At 36.0% G+C, this 21,041-nt stretch overlaps 1 long non-coding RNA gene across 1 annotated transcript in view; it reads left to right on the top strand.

Moving 5' to 3' along the window:
• LOC147578214 (uncharacterized) overlaps positions 1-21,041 on the top strand; it is a 163,064-nt gene that overhangs the window by 36,855 nt on the left and 105,168 nt on the right. The window lies entirely within an intron of this gene.

The raw sequence follows: 21,041 nt of genomic DNA, 5'->3' as shown, positions 1-21,041 counted from the left end.
ACATTCTTTAACATGCATATTAACTTTGTTGGTGAAAAAGGAAAAACAAACTAGATGTAAGTGTTTGAAAATAGATTAATCATTATTATGTTATGCTATCCAATTAATCAATTCAAAAAAGACGATCCAGTGTAATAACTTGTGTCATTTAACTATTTCATTATTGAATACATTTTTCAATTTAATTTTCACCTGTTTGCTACAAAGTATACAAAACAAATATACAAACAAAACAAACAAAAATATACAAATGTATATTTTTATAAATATATATGTGTATTTAAATATAATACATATATACTGGAGGCAAAGTAAATGGTGGTGAGTTTGCAGCAGAAATGAAATGTTAGAACTTAGGTGATAACAATGAATTAGAAGTGAAGTCAAAGCTTCAAGAAAGTAGCTTCCCTTGAAATACACTGATTGGTTGTCTGCATTTGATAAATATATTTTTATAATTGCTCAAATCATATTTCAAACTGCTTCTATGAATATATCCTCCCTGGAATATTTTAAATCTTTCAATGCGTTTATTAGGAGCATATATTATAAAGTACGAAATGATTATTTAATGAACTTTCTCTTCTGCTTCAGCTCCTGCTATGACGCACCACCCACAAAGCTACATTGAAGTGAAAGCAATGTCATAAATAGAACATTCCTAAAGATGTAATATAGTATCATTTTAAAACTTTAAATTGCTAGCAGGTGATGCATGAGGTTCTAGATTAAAAAAAAAGCTTCGACTGCTGTTTTATTGGATGTCAGGGTGCAGTCTGATATGGGACTGCAGTGATTCAAAGGTAACGTTCAGAGCTGCTGCACCCAGAGGTGGTGTAAGATGGCAAGTGTTAGGAGGTCATGACTTCTGAATGGATGGAGGTGATTTTTTTGTTCATATACAGGACAGAAGTTCCTGATAAAAGAATAGGGACTACAAAATCTTCCAATCACTGCAATGAAATTCAAAAATTGATGTTTGAGACATGGTAAAAAATAAAGGCCCATTTAAAAAAGGCAGAAGAATATAGCACCATGCAAAGAGAAATAGCATTTAGTAGCAGTGACCAGTGGCCTATGTTTGCAGAGTATACTGGAAGAACAAAAAATCTCGGTAATGCAACCACAGCTGTTCATAATTTTCCCTACCTGTACCTGTATCCCTACACAATGTACCTTGTAGTTTTTTGCAGGGGTGAGGATTTCAAGGAATAAAAATAAATATACAGAGTAACTCTGAAGTAGGCATTGGAGTAAACTCAAAGGCCACACTAAGGTGTTTTAATGAACTATAAGTAGGAAAAGAGAAGGAAATGGCAAGAAGAAGCATGGTCTCCACCGTGTTCTGTGATATATTATTGTTAATAGCAGTGCTGATAATCTGCCTAAAATATTTCTGTCTCTGTTTTTTGTTGAGTCCATAGGAGGATTATTCATTGCCATAAATTTGGGAGTGGGTTTGAGGGTAGAAACAGCACACATAATGAATAGTCCACTTAATCCTGTTAAATCTTTGGTACATTTTCTTCTTCTCAAGCAAAACAAAACCTAATACTTCAGGTTTACATAATAGTGTCATAGCCAAGCATTGAACAAAACCCATATTAATTAGTTCAGAATAATTAATGATTTTTCATTGTAATTACTTTCAGCCTCATCTTTCAAAAACAAAATTGTAAATATTAAGGACATAAAACTGAAATACAAATTTGGACTGGAGTGGTAGTCACTAATAAAAAGAAACACATTTCTGCAATTATACTGGGTCCTTGCTGACCTTACCTGGCCAAAATCGGAAAATCAGAACTAGAGTAGGAAGAAAAGTACCATTGAAATAAAGCTGCAAATTTCTCTTTTATTATTACAATATAAAGTACGAAGTTACTGAGGTTCAGAAATGTCTTTTAATTTCAACAAACAAATATTAGACATTTATTACCTGCCAAGTGCTATGTGCTCGTTGCTCAGGATAAGAAATGTAAATACTACACAATTTTTTGCCTTTGACTTGCTTACAGTGTAACTGTGAAATTGTACAAAGGTTCAATTAACAGTGTCAGGTGTCCTTGTCGTATGGGTGAAGTTGTGACTTAACGTGACTGCAGAGATGGAGCCAGAAGAAGCTATAATTTTTTTAAGCTACGGCTCTTGAAAATCATGAATACATAGTCTGGGAAGGAAGGAATGCTGTCAATCACTAGCTTGAAGATCAGGCAGGAAGAGACAACAGGAATGAGAGCCACTACCAGCTTACATCAGGTTTCTGCAACATGGTTTCCTTACTTGAATGGGAGTGAATGCTAAGATTTTTGGAAATACCCATATAGAAAAGCTATACTCACGGCCCAACAAAACCATAAACACTTTTTGTATTATCTGATACTTTGTACTATTCACGCTTCAGCTCCTCTCCATTAAAATAAAGACTGCACGTTGAATACCGGTGCACTTGCTTTCCATTTCCCCTCTGTCAGTGTGATTAAAAGGTGAACACATATTATTTAGCCCCAGGCAACATCTTGCACAGGATCTCTGGCATTCAGTAGGGAATTATTTTGCAGTTAATGAACTACTGAAAACATTTCTAGCCAAGCAAAATATTTTATCAAATTCATTTTCTACTTTTAAAATATATACTCATTATTTTTGGCACATGAGGGAAATGCCAATTAAAAGAAAAGTCATTTAAAGTTAAAAATGGTTTCTAATCAAACATGGTTGGAGGGGAGAGGCAAGGTAAAAAGTAAAGCATTAAAATAGCACTGTCCCAAACAGCATCATGAGCATAGACTCCTCACTCCAACCCTTCTTGAGAGAGCCTGAATAAGCAGATGGCTTTGAATTTTGCTTAGGAAGGATGAACATATATTTTTAAGAAAGGGAACACTCATAATATTCACTGGAGAGAGTAATCAAAAAAGAGTAACTTGTTATTTTCCTTTTTCCAAACATAAATACTTTTGCTGTTTTCACTTGCAAAAGTACTTCATGCTCCTTGCAAAAATCTGAACAAGTATGAAGAGAAAACTAGCTTCCCTGAATTCCACTATGAACAGTTGGGTGTAATTTACTCTGCTATTCAAGCTGGCTTCCTGTTTCTTCTAGAACATTCTATGGACTTCCCCTGCCTCAAGCGTTTGCATTTGCAATTCCCTCTGATTGGAATTCTATTCCTTAGCTACTTGAGTAGCTTTATCTCTACTCCTCACTTCTTACAATTTTCTTCAGACTTTAAAGAAGCCTGCTATAACCACTCTTACTAAAATACTAGTTCCCACCCATGGCTCCCTATTCTCCTTACCCCCATGAGTTTTCTTCACAGCACTATTTTCCACCGAGAGAGGATATATAATGTATCCAAGTTCATACAGCCAGAAGTGGCAGCCTCAGGATTCACTCAGGTGATCTGGCTACAGGGTGCTTGCAATTGCTATAAGATGCTGCCCTTCTGTACTAGACATTTAATACATCTTCTGGGGGTGAATTCAGTATATTTGCTGACACATTTCTATGTACATATACTTTCTTTCATAAGTGAAAGCATATGAAATATACTGTATTCTCATCTCTTAAAATATATCAAAAGTCAAATTTCTATGCTTCTATGTGGCTTTCTCTCTATATATCTGAATCTGTGTCTATCTATAAATCCTAACTATTTGAATCAGTCCATTATTGTTGGATACTTTAGTGGTATGCACAAGTTCACAGTTATGGTTATTATAAGACTGTTTTGAATACTTCTCCAATTGTTTTAGAGTAGATTTCTATAAGTGAGATTAACAGGTCACATTTTGAAGGCATTTAAAACATTTTACAACTTTCAGAATTTCTGAGCTGACTTAAACATCCACTAGGAGGGCCTGAGAGGGCTTGTTGTGTCCTGCCTGATGGCTAATACTTGCCAGTTATCCATGGGCAGCAGGGCAGTCCAGCTGTGTGCCCCCCTGATGCTGCCTGAGTAAAATTCCAATTTTGTCATATCTTCACTTTCTTGGCTATATAATTTTAGGCAAGCTATTTAAACTCTGTCTTCTACTTTGTATTTTAAAATACTGCATTTACATATAATTAATACTTTATTGTACATGCTATATGATTTTGTCACTTCAATTTTTTTGTCATTTATCTTAGTTTATGGTATTTGTTTTCCACACACTTTACATTTTCTTTCTTTCTTTTTTTAAAAAGGGAGCTGTTTTTGAAGTTTTGTTTTAGTTTTTATATAGTCACATTAAGTAAATATCATGATTTCTGCCTAAACATGAAAATGATAATTCATACAGGTATAGTCTCTTCATTATTATATCTTCCCCTGCATGTTTGGACTATTCTTATGTTTGGAAAGTTAGTCTTTATTCATGAATGTATTCTAGTACAACTTACACAAAATTTATAACGGCAAATTTGTGAGAAATTCCAAATTCCGTTTGTGAGAAACTCAAATACAAAAGTATAAAATAAGGAGCGGAAGTTCTAGTCTTCTTTTACCAATTCTAAGATTAATTGCTGTGAACAATTTCTTTGTATCCTCTGGACTTCCTCTGATATACAAATTCTATCCATTGTGCCGTAATTTGCTCCTCACTTAATATGTAGTAGAATCCTTCCATGTCAACATATAACTTATTATTTATTTTGATTGCCTATGTAGATTTCCATAATTTGAAAGTATTAAAATGTATGTAATTATTCTTAAGTGATAAACCTCTAGACTGACTCTAGTTTTCACTACTGTACAAGGTTCAGCTGTTTTTTTTGTTTTTTTGTTTTTTTGTTTTTTTTTGTTACCTATGTCCCTGCACATTTGTACCAATATTTATGAAGGAAAACCTGGAAAACCAACTGATCACTCAAAGGATATGCACATTTAACAGTTTTGTAGAAAATGTCAAATTGCCCCCAGTTTGCCCTTCCATCCATCCTTAAAAGCATGTCTGTGGTTCATTCTTTAACAAATGTTCAGTATTTACCATCTGCTTTTCTATCTAATGTAACTAACTTATTTTTTTATTCTGAATATAATTTGAATTTCTTTTTATTCTTTGATGTCCCAGATTACATGAAGACCTGTCCTAGATTTGTCTCTAAGGAAACATTTTCTATACTGAGTATTTTATGTTTTCTCCTTTTCCATTATTTCTATTCCCTATTTGTAGTATACTTGAACTGCTTGTGAAATTTCTATTAGAGATGTATTGGATCCTTCCAATCTACCCTCTATGTCTTTTGAAGCTTTTTTATAGTTTTATATTATTTTTTATTTTGAACTGTATATTGGAAAAAAATAAGTATATCTTCTAGACTATGAATTCCATCTTAAATTTAATTTGTTCTTAAACTTATTCTCTATGTAGAAATTTGGAATTATTTTAGTAATCAGGTTTTTAATTTCTGAGAACTAAAATTAACATCTTTCCATGTATTAGTTACTGCTAGTTTTCTACCATTTCATCCTTCTCTTCTTTGTCAAGAGAATATGGAATGGTAATATGCTCAGCTAAAACAAAAACTAAAACAAAAAAAAGAAAGAAAGAAAGAAAAAAAGAAAGAAAGAAAAGATAAAGGAAGGAAAGAAAGAAATGAAGGAAAGAAAGAAGGGAAGGAAAGAAGGAGAAAGAAAGAAAGAGAAAGAAAGAGAGAAAGAAAAGAAAGAAATGAAGGAAAGAAAGAATGGAAGGAAGGAAAGAAAAAGAAAAAGAAAAAGAAAAAAAAAAGCCTTAATTTTCCAGCCTACCTTGCAGCAGTATTGTGTTCTGGTAAACAGTTGACAATGGGCTCTATGGAAGTAAAAAGCACAAGCTTTGCAGCTTTTTCTGATTCCATGGTGTAAATACTCAGAGCTAGAGTTACCTGAGTTACTTCCTTAATTCTCTCTCTGGCTGAAAAGTCTGTTCTTAAACTCTGTCAAGGAACATGTTTACATTATCTCTCTATCTCTCTATCTATCTAGTGTTCACTGAGAATAAACACCATAGCCAGGCACACGGAATACTTGTCTGGAATGAACTAGCTGCTGACTACTCCTTGGTTTATTCACTCCCTCCAGCAGTGATGAACCTAGATCTTGGGTCCAGATTCCTGACAGGCAATTCCATTTAATTCAGAAACTATCCTATTATGACCAATGGAATTGCATGCTGTTTTTGTTTGTTTGTTTGTTTGTTTGTTTGTTTTGCTCTAAGTTTCTGTCATTAATCCAGTGCAGTGTCCTTTATATTTTCAGATTATTCCTCAGTGGATGGCTCCTTCTTGGTTTTATATTGAAACTGTGAATTGTTTTTATATTTATATTTCTTCTGTTACTGAAATCATCTTCTGGGGAAGAAGTGTGTATTTTATATGTTGAATTGGAACCAGGTAAACTTTAGACTCAGACAGCAACATTTTATTTATTTATTTATTTATTTATTTATTTATTTATTTATTTAAATGTTTATTTGTTTTTGAGAGAGAGAGAAAGAGAGAGAGGAGCGAGCAGGAGCGGAGGAACGGCAGAGGGAGAGGGAGACACAGAATCTGAAGCAGTCTCTAGGCTCTGAGGCGTCAGCAGAGCCCAATGTGGCCTCAAACCCATGAACCCTGAGATCATGGCCTGAGCTAAAGTCATATGCTTAACAGACTGAACCACCCAGGTGCCTCAGACAGCAACATTTTAAAGGTCATGATCTCACAGTTCGTGAGTGTAAGCCCCATGTTGAACTCTGTGCTGACAGTGTGGAGCCTGGTTAGAATTCTCTCTCCCTCTTTCTGTCTTTCCACTCCCCCCCACCAAAATAAATAAATAAATTTTTAAAAATGCTAAAAAAAATCGTATGTTGAATAGAATTTCATAAATGCAGTACATAAGGAAAAAGACATTAAAGTTATATTTGCTATGGTCCTACTTTGTGAACTTCTTAGTGCTTGTAATCACTTAAGATTTTATACTTGGTAAACACTTTCCATGTCATTAATATTTGAGAGTATTCTTTTATTCTACAATATTTTAGTTACTTGCCTCTTTTAGAGTTTTAGGGAGCTTATTTTTCTGTTGGTTATCTTGTTTTACTTTTTAAGCAATATCACGGTGAGCATCATTTTACCTAAATCTTTGGTTACATATAACTAAATCTTTAGTATAATTTTGGACAAATGAAATCAGACCAAGAATTTCCACTTTCCAAATAAATATTGATATAAATAATTGAATTAATTGGATAGTGGTATTTCAGGTGGAGATGCTAAGTAAGACAAAGGATTGGGCTTAGGAGTGAAACAGATGTGGTTTTAATCTTAGTTCTGTTTACAGGCTGAATGAATTTGGGAATACCCTTTAATCGCTGTATGTAATTTGGAGATTATAGGGGCACCTGGGTGGCTTGGTAGGTTAAGTGTCAGACTCTTGATTTTGGCTCAGGTCATAATCTCATGGTTTGTGAGACTGAGCCCCATGTTGGGCTCTGTGCTGACAGCATGGAGCCTGCTTGGGATTCACTCCCTCCCTCTCTCTCTTTGCCCCTCTTCCGCTCATGCACATGCATGTGGCTCTCTCTCTCAAAATAAATAAATAAACTTAAGAAAAAAGGAGGTTGTAATGTCTTGCACAGGGGAGTGTTGAGAAGATGAAATGAATGCCCTATGTAAATCACTCTGTACTTGGTAAATAGTGATTCCTCAGTCATGTTTAGGTATAGAAGTTATATGCTGCAATAGTACACATCTGTGTGGTCATACAGCATCAACTCTGGCTGAAAATAAATGCTCTTTTTATTGATATGTTATCAATAGTTTTACAGAGTTTCAATAGTTACCAAAGGTTTTGAACTCTTTTATCATTAGTGTTCTGAACTAAGCCATTTAGTCCATTACCTCAATTTTCTTCCAGTTATAGTTTCTTGGTTCTAATTTATAATTTGATTGAATTTCATCTTTAATTTTTCTACGAGTGAGCTCTGCTTTATGTTAACTGGCTTCATGCATATTTGCTCAGCATATTTTTAATGGAGCTTTTGTATCTTCAGAAAAATCACTATAATTGTTACTTCCACCCCTCTAGGCTTCTCCAGATTGTTTGAGAAGGCAGGGTTGACTCTGTGGATAATTACACAGTTTGTGGATAATTACATGAGAAAATTATTTGCTTTCTGGGAATTTTTTTTTTTTTTTTTTTTTTTTTGGTAAAAGTCTAACATAGCAACACTTGAGACAAGATCATATATACCAACAAGAATTCATATTGTCACAGTTAAAGAATAGAACAAGTGCTATCACTGAATTTTGAAATAAATATTGAATACCTACCACGGAGCAGGCTTTTTACTAAGGATCATAAACAAGACACATATGGCCCGTAATCCCCTGGATTTTATATTCTAAAAAAAGTAACAAGAGTGACTCACATTCCAGAGCCAAATGGCTCCATGGCTCATTGAAGCTATACATGAAAATTAAAGTCTTCTATTAACCCATTAGAAGGCATCCAAATTAATGGCATATTCCAATACACTCGAACAAAGAGAAACCTGATAATAAACAGTTACTCTTGCCAGTGATCTACATATATATATATATATATATATATATATATATATATATATATATGGAATAAATCACAAACTTCCCCTTCAGCTTTATATGCACATTACAGCCTTTAAAGGAGTGGGCTCAGCAGAACACCATTGCCGTTGTAACTGTTTTCCATTTCCCAGTCTGCAAAATGACATGAACTAGAATTCTTACTTCTCCCTGAATATCCATGACCTTAGGGAAGCATCTGAGGTTTTTTGGCAATGGGGCAGAATATTTGAAATTTTTATAGTTTTGAATAAATAGAATTTATATTATATTATTATAACACATATATGAAGTGTAATGAACATAATATATTAATAGATAAAAATACATTTTTATATTTTATACCCTGTGTGCATGCTGCATGTTCCATTTAAATCTCTTTATCCACCTTACATTTGGATTTTAATAACCTATTAAAATTTGTTTAATACCATTTAAATGTTAAATGTTAAATTGATCTCACTGACAGAGAAAATGTATGCCAAATCATTTAATTCTTGTATGATCTTCCCATGAAGGTGGACAGGAATGTCCCTTGATTGGACATGGTAGCTTTTGAAAGCAGCCTAATAGTGAATGGGCCTTTTAAGCAAATTAATTTCACTATTGCACATATTGAACTTGTGGTTAAGTAAAGCCTTTCAGGGTTTCCTCACACACATTGCTGTCAGATCAGATCTCTGTAATGATCTGCCTGGCTCCTGTCCCCATTGCATGCCAATCCTGAGGGAATTGAGACCCCACAGTAAACTTTAAAAATCCTGTATTGGGGCCTTGACAATTTCTCATTTGTTCACCAGCAGTTTTGTAACGAGGTTTCTGTTTTTTTCTCTTCGCTTTTTGGATGGAAGTTTTTCCTAGAGAGCTCGGTGTTAACAACTGGCACCATCTCTTGTCTCTCTAAGTCCTGAACCGTATCTTCATTCCTTAGTTCAAGTCTTATTCTTAAACAAGATGTGTGTCTGATCAACAAAATCCTGTTTCTTTACATTCTCCCCATTGCATTCTTTTTTTTTTTTTTTAACGTTTATTTATTTTTGAGACAGAGAGAGACAGAGCATGAATGGGGAGGGTCAGAGAGAGAGAGACACAGAATCCGAAACAGGCTCCAGGCTCTGAGCCATCAGCACAGAGCCTGATGCGCCAGATCATGACCTGAGCCGAAGTCGGCAGCTTAACCAACTGAGCCACCTAGGTGCCCCTCCCCATTGCATTCTTAACTGATAGAGACATCACTCTTGATTTGTAAGCATGCATGCTAGGCTTATGTTGTTAACATGTTCTGGTTCATTTTAAACTCCTTGCCTTAGGTACCCTTCACTGTATACTTATCTATTAGTCCTATTTCTAATTCTCTTTAAAAAAAAAAGTCAAGCTTACTGGGGTATAATTTGTGTAGTGGGCAGATCGTAAAATAGCCCCCAAAGATCTATCCCCTGGTATTCACATATTTGCGTTATTCCCTCCCTTCATGTGTAGGCTGGATGTGGTGACTCATTTCTGATGAATAGAATAAGGCAAAAGTGGTGGACTGTCATTTCCAAGGTTAAAAATTATGGTGGCTTCTGTCTTGGGCTGCCTTCTTTTGATCTCTTGCTTGGTCATGTTGTGGGAAGCCAGCCGTCGTGCTGTGAGCTACACTACGGAGACACCCACCTCTCAAGGAACTGAGGAAGATCCCTGGTCAACAGGCAGTGAGGAACTGAGTTCTGCCAACACCCACTGAGTGGGCTTGGAAGTGGATTCTACCTCTACTGAACCCGGCGATGACTGTAATCCCAACCCACCACTTGACTGCAGCCTTGTGACAGACTGAGCCACAGGCGCCCAGCAAAACTAAGCCTGGATTTCTGATAAACAGAAATCATGAAATAATAAGTGCTTATTGTTGTCAGCTACTACGTTTGGGTATACTTTGGTAGGGAACAATAGATAAGTAGAATAATTCCCATACAGTATACTTCACCTTTTTAGATATACAGTTCTTTGAGTTTTGGCAAATGCATACATTTCTGTGCCAACATCACAATTCAGATACGGGACTTTTCCATCCCTCATCCCGAAATGTTCCCTTTTGATACTTTCTTTTTTTCTTTTTAAGTCTATTCATTTATTTTTGAGAGAGAGAGAGAGAGAGAGAGAGAGCAGAGGAGGGCAGAGAGAGGGGAGAGAGAGAATCCCAAGCAGGCTCCACACTGTCAGCACGGAGCCTGACGTGCAGCTAGAAGAACCTCACAAACTGTGAGATCATGACCTAAGCCAAAATCAAGAGTTGAACAGTTAACCAGCTGAGCTGCCCAGGCACCCCCCCCTTGATACTTTCTAATCAGTGTCTTCCAGCTTCTATAGCCCCTGGCAAACTGATCTGTCTCCTGTCCCTATGATTTTGTTTTTTCCAGAATGCCATATAAATGGAATCACACAGTACGCAGCCTTTTGTGTCTGTTTTCTTTCACTTGAGTGAAAGGAGTTGAGTCCTTTTTACTGCTGACCAGTATTCCATTTCATGTATGTAGCACAGTTATTTCTCTATTACCAGATAATGAGCATTTGGAATATTTCCAGTTTGGGGTGATTATAATAAAGGTACTATAAACATTTGCAAATGCTTTTGCGTGGCCATATGTTTTCCCTCTTGGTTAAATACCAGAGGGTAGGGATTATATGGTTGCATGTAAGCATAGGTTTAACTTTATAAAAACTATTAATGTATTTTCAAAAGTGAGTACACTTTACATTACCACTATTAATGTCGTGACAGTTCCAGCTGCTCTGTATCCTCAACAGGTGTTGGTATTATCAGATTTATTTTCCATTTTAGCCACTGAAATATATTTTCTATTTTAGCCATTGTGAGTCTAATTTGTATTCTCCTAATGATGATGTGAAGTATCTTTTCATTATTTGTTTAAATTTATTTATTTATTTATTTAATCATTTATTTAAATTTATTTATTTAATCATTTATTTAAATTTATTTATTTCAATTGCTGAACCAAACTTGTGATCCTAGGATAAAGCACACTTACTTTTATGGTGGATTTTATGGATTCAATTTTCTAATAATCTATGTTATGAAGTATGTTGGTCTGTACACTTCTTTTCTTATAATAGCCATTTCTTTTTCATATTAGTATAGATCTAGTGAGTTGGGAACTCACATGATTACTTGAGAAGTGTTTTTTGGAAGAATTTGTGTAGAATTGGTATTGTTCTTATGAGTATAGATATTATCAGAGATATATCAAAACTAGAAAATTTCTTTATTCTTCTTTCAGTTAAAAGTTAAATGATTCTTCAGGAGTGTTTTTTTTTTCTTCACAAACACTTGATTCTTTCCTCTTTGCTCCTTTGTAGTATAGATTAGGAAAATATAGTTTCTCTCTTTTATTTTATTTTATTTTATTTTATTTATTTTTTTTTTTAATTTTTTTTTTCAACGTTTATTTATTTTTGGGACAGAGAGAGACAGAGCATGAACGGGGGAGGGGCAGAGAGAGAGGGAGACACAGAATCGGAAACAGGCTCCAGGCTCCGAGCCATCAGCCCAGAGCCTGACGCGGGGCTCGAACTCACGGACCGCGAGATCGTGACCTGGCTGAAGTCGGACGCTTAGCCGACTGCGCCACCCAGGCGCCCCTCTTTTATTTTAGAGAGAGAGAGAGCGGGGGAAAGGGAGAGAGAGAGAGAAAGAGAGAGAGAGAGAGAGAGAGAGAGAGAGAGAGAGAGAAAGAGAGAGAATCCTAAGGAGGCTCCATGATCAGCACAGAGCCTGATGCTCCAGGATCCAACGCCCTGGGATCATGACCTGAGCTGAAATGAAGAGTTGGACACTCAGAACTGATTCACCCAGGAGCTGCCCCTCTCTTGCTTCTCCATAAGGAATCATCCTAACACTCTTCTCCAAACACCAGGATTTATTCTTAGATTTGTCACACACACACACACACACACACACACACACACACACACACACTTTTTGTTAAATACTGGCATTTCCCTTTCTATTCAGAAGTATTTACTTGAGATTTCTCATTCTATTCACATGTTATTTGTCAGTGCCATAGCTCCAAATTATGTTACTATGCACAAAACTATATTTGCCTACTTGTGTTAAAATATTAAGCCCCAATTTCTCACCCTTATTTGTGCAATGACAAACATATAGTAGCAACAGTTAATTCATAGATTCAGAATTATCTTCTCACTGTGTACAGGTATTGTGCTTAGGCAATGAGGATAGGACAAGGAAGACAGACATGTTTTCTACTCTTATGGGACTATAGACAAGTGGGGAAGACAGTATTTTTACTAAACCACATAATTCCAATTTTGCTTAGATCATCCCTGTCTTTTGGGTACCTGGCTTGCTCAGTAAGTAGAGCATGTGACTCTTGATTTGGGGGTTGTGGGTTCAAGCCCCACATTGGTCATGGAGCCTACTTAAAAAAATAAATTAAAATAAATTAAAGAAATAGATCGCCCCCCCTTTTTTTTCATCCTAATATTGGGGGAGGTCATTGAAAGGACATAAGCATGGTCTGAACTTCAATCTAGACTTGGTAATAGGAGGCTTCTCACCCCCCTCTGCTGTCCTTGGAATGTGTGTTTTCTTTGCTTTCCCTGCTCCCAGAAGCTTCCACAAGGATATAGCCTTAAGATAGTGATGTGGTGTTGAGACCCTCTGGATGACATATGTGACTGAACCCGGTGAGGGCTTTGTATAAACTTTTACAATTTGGCTGACAAGTACAGAGATAACTTATCCACTGTGCCTGTCCAAGACAAGCATCACATGTAAACTTCCTTGTCTATTAAACTTGCCACCTACCAATCTGGAGCGGCCTGCTCTTTAATATCTCCTTAACTGCTGTGTATGGGTGCTCGTTTCAGATTACACCTGAGAAGCTTCCAAAGTTGCAAACGAGCACCTAAGAATGCTGGAAGTCTTCTTTTACTGAGATTTTTCTCTCTCATCATTTTTTTCCTTTAGTATTTACTTTGCATACAGGTGAAAGAATGGAGGATTTTCTTCTTACCCTTCATATTTCAATTGAAAATTTTTTTGAATGGTCATTGAAAACACATTGTTTATAACCTCTTATATTGTTGACAAATGTGGCATAGGAAGTCAAATCCATTTGCTTAGTGATTTGCACATTGTTGGATTTTACGAAAGTCTCAGTCACAGTTCAGGAATAGAGCATACCTCTGTCTGTGCCAGCAGACTTACATGGCAGTATTTAACCTATCCTGCAATACTTCTGTTTTTTCTTCCCCCTTCTTGGAGCAAACATGAGTTTCACTTTCTGGATTAGAGGATCTGAGTTTTTCTGTCTTTAGCAATATTCCCTGGTACCTGTTTTGACTTGAAATGAGGCATAATTCCTTTTGACATTTAGTACAATCCAATTCATACCATTGGTCTCTTAAAACTGGGTTTTATTCCATTCCAAACTCACTGAAATTATGGTTTTTTAAATGTTTAGGGTTTTTACCATAAAAGCAATGCATATAGCTTAAGATATATGGATAAAAATGATGCAAGTTAAAAAGTAGTCTTGGGTGCCTGGGTAGCTCAGTCGGTTAAGCATCCGACTTTGGCTTAGGTAGTGATTTCATGGTCCGTGAGTTTGAGCCCCACATCAGGCTCTGTGCTGACAACTCGGAGCCTGGAGCCTGCTTCGGATTCTGTGTCTCCCTCTCTCTCTCTGCCCCTCCCCCATTCATGCTCTGTCTCTCTCTGTTTCAAAAATAAAATAAAACATTAAAAAAAAGTAGTCTTGTGGGTACCTGGTGGCTCAGTCAGTTAAGCATCAGACTCCTGCTTTTGGCTCAGGTCATGATCTCACGCTGATAGTGCAGAGCCTTCTTGGGATTCTTTCTCTCCTCAGCTCTGTGTCCCTCCCCCGTTTTCCCTCTTTCTCTCAAAATAAATAAATAAGCTATAAAAAAAATTTTAAATGTAGTCTCTTTTCAAAACTAATTTTTCTGAGGTGTGCTTACAGAAATTAAAAATGTTTAACAAGAAATAAAGAAGACCTCAAATATATATGAATAATTGCCTTTTAAATATATTTTTTCTGGGTATAGAATTCCAGAGTTTTTGTTGTTATTGTTGATAAAAACTGTTCCATTGTCTTCTAGCTTGCAGTTATTCTTAGGAGGAGTCTACTATTATTTTTATTTTTATTCCCTTTTATGCTATGTTTCTGACTGATTTTAATATATTTTTCTTTGTCACCGGTTTTAAGCAATTCGACTGTGATGTACCTTAGTATAGTTTTCTCATGTTTGGGGTTTATCAAGCTTCTTGAATATTTAAGTTTATAGTTTTCATCAACTTTGGAAAGGTTTGGCCGTTATGCCTTAAATTTTTGTTTAATTTTTTTTCCTGTTCTCTTATCCCTGTTTCAGAATTCCAATTATACATATGTCTGACCCATTAAAGTTCTCCCAAATCTCAATGATGTATTCATTTATTTTAGGATTTTTTCCCTCTCAGTGTTTCATTTTTTATTCTATTGCTATGTGGTCACATTCTCCACTGTCTTATCCTATAGTATTTAATATGCTGTTAGTCATATCAAGTATATTTTCAATCATAGACATAATTTATATAATCCCTTAAAGTTCAATTTTTTAGAAAATATATTTCATGGCTCTGCTTAACATACTCATGCATGCTTCCTCTACTTTCTTGCATACTTCCTTTAATTTCTTGACACATCAAATATAGTTTAAGTTATTTCAAAATATCCTGGTCTTTTGATTCTATTGTTACTGTCATTCCTATTGATTGACTTATCTCATCATTATACATGATGTTTTCCTGCTTACTTGCCTGCCTGCTAATTTCTGATTGGATGCCACACATTTTGAATTTTAATGTTCTGAGTGCTGGATTATTTTGTATTTTATACACTCCAGTTTTATTCTGGTATAGGTAAATTATTTTGAAACAGACTGATCCTTTCAAGGCTTGTGATTAAGCTTTTTTAGATTGGATTTGAGTAGTCTGTAGTCTTGTTGCACTAATGAAGCAATACTACTCCTCAGGTGCATGTATCATGAGGCTTGCCACTGTCTGCTGGGACATGCGCTATACCTAAATTTGTGTTACCCCTAGGAATTCTTTCTTCAGTTCTTTTCCTGTGATTCTTTTCTCACCCTTGTATGATAAGTACTCAGCTGAGGACTCATGGAGAATACTCTCCAGCTTTCCCAAGTTCTTTCTGTGCAGTACCCCTCTCTCTAATACTCTTTCTGCATAGTTTGGCTGCCTTTCTCTTCTTGAGTTCTCAATAATGTCTCCTCAGTTCATGAAGAGGACCAGGATATGTTTATGGTTCCCTTCCCTGGGCAGTGGCCTGGAAATGCTAGTCCCCTGAGACAATGGTCTCATCTCATTGTTTCCATTTATTACCACAAACAGTGGACACTTTCTATTTCCTTACACACTTGGTAATAATGGATTTTGATATTCTTATCTGTCTATGCTCACTGTCTTGTGATATCTATTATTGAAGGTCTGAAAAACATTAATTTACATATTTTGTCTGGTGTCTTACTTCCTTAAAGTAGGGGTTAAATCTGGTCCTTTGTTACTTCATCACAGAAGATACAGCCAAAGTCCCCCAAGATAGAGCATGTTTTAGTTCTAATATGCCACTATGTTCTTTTTCTAGAATTTCCAAGTTTCTACTGGGATTCTTTATTTGTTCACTCATTCTGCCATCTTTTGCTAAAAATCCTTTAACGTATCTATTATAGTTCTTTCAAAGTCCTTTTCTGCTAATTTCTGCACCTGGGACATCTGCTTGTATGCTTTTGTTGACTTTTTTTCATGATTATGGACTACATTATCCTGTAATTTTTAATTGAGGTGGCTTGCAGATACTCTGGATTTTCTTACCTCCTCTATATTGGAATTAATTCTAGCTGGCAGTTAAAGTTTCATAACCATTTATTTATGTATTAACTGATTTGTTAGATTTTGTTACAGATTCAGGATACAAACCTTTGGTGAACGGAATATATGTGTTACAAATACATTTTCCAGGCATGCCTGGTTAGCTCAGTAGGTTGAGTACCCAACTTCAGCTCAGGTCATGATCTTGTGGTTTGTGGGTTTGAGCACCATATGGGGCTCTGTGCTGACAGCTCAGAGCCTGGAGCCTACTTGGGATTCTGTGTCTCCCTCTCTCTCTGCCCCTCCCCTGCTCATGCTCTATCTCTCTCAAAAACAAATAAACATTTAAAAAGATACCTTTTACACTCTGTGACATACCTTTACTTTCTCCTAATAATAACTTTTGATTAAAGAAGTTTATTATTTTGAAATAGTACAATTATATGTGGGTTTTTTTTATGTTACCCTCTATACATATTGTATCAATTTGTACTACCACCAACAGTGGATACTTTCTATTTCCTTATACATTTGGTAATAATGGGTTTTGATATTTTTATGTGTATCCATATCTTAGGTAAGAAATTGTATATTATTGTTTCAATACATTTTATTCAATAAATATTAATTCAGAATCTGTTGTATAGCTAAAAAATTTCTTTCTGCATTATCTGAATAGACTATACATCATGTCTGCAAAGTTACAACTCTCAAGTATGTTCATTCCAGCTCCAGGATGGGATGGGATTGGAGTGGGAGAGCTAGATACAAACCAATAACAAACACAATAAGGTGGTAAAACTATGCAGGAAGTTAAAACAGAGTTATGTGACAGACATTGGATAGTTGGCAATTTTATTTTGGGTAGACTGGAAATGCTTACTTGAGAGACCGATTTTTAAGCTAAGATTTAAAAAAACAAGAAGGAGCCAGTCATAGGAAGAAAGAAGGAAAAACTACCAGAAAGAGGGAAGTGCTAGTGCAAAATGTGTTACTCAAGTATGAATTTTGTTTGTGAAACAAAAAGGGAACACACTGTGGCTATGGCAAACAAATATGTGGGGGCAAGACAAAAGTGATCAGAACTCAAATTTAGTAACTGGCACATTAAAGTTGAAGGATGGAAAGGTATGATAAGAAAGGTGCTCAGGACAAAGGGATGAATTGCAACAGGTCCAAACAAGTTCTAGACATTTAATTCTCAATTTCTAAATCTTCATTGCATCTAGGGTTGGAAATGCCAACTAGTTCTAGCCAATAATGTATATGGGGAAGTGAGCTGTGGAGGGGCACATTAATAAATGCTTTTGTTCCTAGATAAAAAAACAAAACAAAACAAAACAAAAACAAGATATGCATCATGTGTTCTTTCAGCATTGTTTCCTGGCTTTCAATATTCTGATGATGTCAGACACTATGGTGGCTTTCTTCAAGCCGTGTGCTTATAAAGAAGCCAAAAAATATTTTAATTTATTTATCCAACAAATATTTGGCTTACTGAAAGGGGGAGAGTGGAGTTGCCCTCCACCGTGATGGAAATTTGGTAGTTGAGCAGAGTTTCAATGGTAGATGAAGTGTTCAGTTTTAGACATGTTAAATTTGTGATCCTATTTGACAGTCAACCAGTTGAACTCATGGGAGAAGTGGATGGTAATAGGGACGTTCATTGGAGAAGAGTGTAAAAATGTGAAATATGGGAAACTGAACAGAGCAGGGAAATGCAGGGTTATTAGGAAACACTAAGCCATTTAATGTTGGAGATCATGAATTTACATGAGTGTGGTTATAATGAAAGACTGTGGAATTTAAGTTTAACAACGATGGAAGTCAGGAACTGAGGGAATTGAGGGACAGCAAAAAGTAACTTTAATGCATTAAAGTCCCCTGGAAAAGAGACACTAAAATGGAATAATTGGAAATCGTCTTCAGGGACTGGATGACTGAAACTTGGTTTACAAATTGGATGTAATTAGTAGTAATGTTGAAGTCTAAGGAATAAGCCATGGGATCAAGTCACCAAAGTACACTGTAAGATCAACTTGTTGGAGGGGAGGTCAAGGAACTGAGAGGCCAAGGGATTGGAAAGATCACATGAATAGATAATTAAGTTACCCAGAATTATGACAGGAGTGGCATTGGTGAAAGTGATCATGATTCAGGAGCTAAAATATTTAGAGAGTTACAGTGAGGGTCTGTGGGTGACTGCAATATGGAGGGATAGCTAGCGGCATAGTTTAATGGTATACAATTCAAAGTTGGGAGAGGTAAGGAAGAAGGGAAATAGTGTCATATTAAACTGAGACTGGAGAAGTAGATTCATGGATTTAAATCAACTGAGCCCTTCCTGACACTGTCAAGTCCCTGACCTACATAAATCTTGTCTCCTATTACGTAACATTATTTTTTTTAATTTACTTTATTTTTAAAATTTACATCCAAGTTAGTTAGCATATAGTGCAACAAATGATTTCAGGAGTAGATGCCTTTACCCATTTAGTCCACTCCCCCCTTCCACAGCCACTCCAGTAACCCTCTGTTTATTCTCCATGGTTAAGAGATATGTTTTGTCCCCCTCCCTGTTTTTATATTATTTTTGCTTCCCTTCCCTTATGTTCATCTGTTTTGTCTCTTAAAGTCCTCATATGAGTGAAGTCATATGATATTTGTCTTTCTCTGACTAATTTTACTTAGCATAATACCCTCTAGTGCCATCCATGTAGTTGCAAATGGCAAGATTTCATTCTTTTTGATTGCTGAGTAATACTCCATTGTACATATATACCACATCTTTATCCATTCATCCATCGATGGACATTTGGGCTCTTGCCATCATTTGGCTATTGTCGATAGTGCTGCTATAAACATTGGGGTGCATGTGCCCCTTTGAAACGGCATACCTGTATCTCTTGGATAAATACCTAGTAGTGCAATTGCTGGGTTGTAGGGTAGTTCTATTTTCAATTTTTTGAGGAACCTCCATACTGTTTTCCAGAGTGGCTGTACCAGTTTGCATTCCCACCACCAGTGCAAAAGAGATCCTCTTTCTCCTCATCCTCACCAACACCTGTTGTTGCCTGAGTTATTAATGTTAGCCATTCTGACAGGTGTGAGGTGGTATCTCATTGTGGTTTTGATTTGTATTTCCCTGATGATGAGTGATGTTGAGCATTTTTTCATGTGTTGGTTGGCCATCTAGATGTCTTCTTTGGAGAAGTGTCTGTTCATGTCTTTTGCCCATTTCTTCACTGGATTATTTGTTTTTAAGGGTGTTGAGTTTGATCAGTTCTTTGTAGATTTTGGATACTAACCATTTATCTGATATGTTGTTTGCAAATATCTTCTCCCATTCTGTCAGTTGCCTTTTAGTTTTGCTGATTGTTTCCTTCTCTGTGCAGAAGCTTTTTAATTTGATGAGGTCTGAATAGTTCATTTTTGTTTTTGGTTCCCTTGCCTCCAGAAACATGTTGAGTAGGAAGTTGCTGTGGCCAAGATCAAAGAGGTTTTTGCCTGCTTTCTCCTTGAGGATTTTGATGGCTTCCTGTCTTACATTTAGGTCTTTCATCCATTTTGAGTTTATTTTTGTGTATGGTGTTAAGAAAGTGGTCCAGGTTCATTCTTCTGCGTGTCACTGTCCAGGTTTCCCTTCCCTTCCCTGAAACCAAGTGTCCAGGTTTCACCACTTGCTGAAGAGACTGTCTTTATTCCACTGAATATTTTTTCCTGCTTTGTCAAAGATTAGTTGGCCATACGTTTGTGGGTCCATTTCTGGGTTCTCTATTCTGTTCCATAGATCTGAGTGTCTGTTTTTGTGTCAATTATCATGATTGTAAATTCTAGTTCAGACATCTTGCTTCTATTAGTGTTGGTTAAGTCCCTGGCTGTTGTTTCTCCCTGCTCTTTCTTTTGGGGTGAATTCCTTCATTTTGTCATTTTGAAGAAATAAAAGGAATTAATAAGGTAAAAAAATTAAAATGAAAAATTAAAAAAAACCCACACATACACAAAAATCAAATAAATGATGGTAGATCCTGGGTGTGTTTTGGTCTGATTTTGCAAGGAGCTTGATAGATTAGAGGAAAAAAAGGGGGGGGGGGAGGAAAATGTTTGAAAATTTACAAAAATGAATAAAATGAAATGATAAAAGTAAAATAGAATTTTAAAAAAATTACAAAAAAGTAAAAAAAACAGTAGAATAAAAAAGTTAAAGAAAATATTTTTAATAAAAATTGAATGCAAAAATAAGGTTTTTCTTTCTGTATTCAGGAAAAAGAAAAATGAAAAAAAAAATTGAACAGATGGACCAGAGAATAGTCTGAAATATGATTGAAATTACATCGTTTTCCCTTAGAAGTCAACTATGAAGTACCTTCTAGTCCGTAAACTAAGCAGGCAGAGAGACTTGTGTTCTTAAAGGGAGATTGGCCCAGTTAGGCGGGGCTTAGTGTAATGGCTCCGTTCTCCACTAGATGGTGCTGCTTAGCTCACTGGGGTGGATTGTTGTGGCGCTTACAGGTGTGTATGGGTGTGGGCAGGAGTGGGGTAGTGATGAAAATCGCCCAGCTACCCAGTGTCT

Source organism: Puma concolor, chromosome C1 (assembly GCF_028749965.1).
Source record: "Puma concolor isolate L17-30 chromosome C1, mPumCon1.1.hap2, whole genome shotgun sequence".
Classification (NCBI taxonomy): Eukaryota; Metazoa; Chordata; class Mammalia; order Carnivora; family Felidae; genus Puma; species Puma concolor.
The sequence above is the reverse complement of the archived record's forward strand: the minus strand, read 5'-3'. Positions and strand labels throughout refer to the sequence as shown.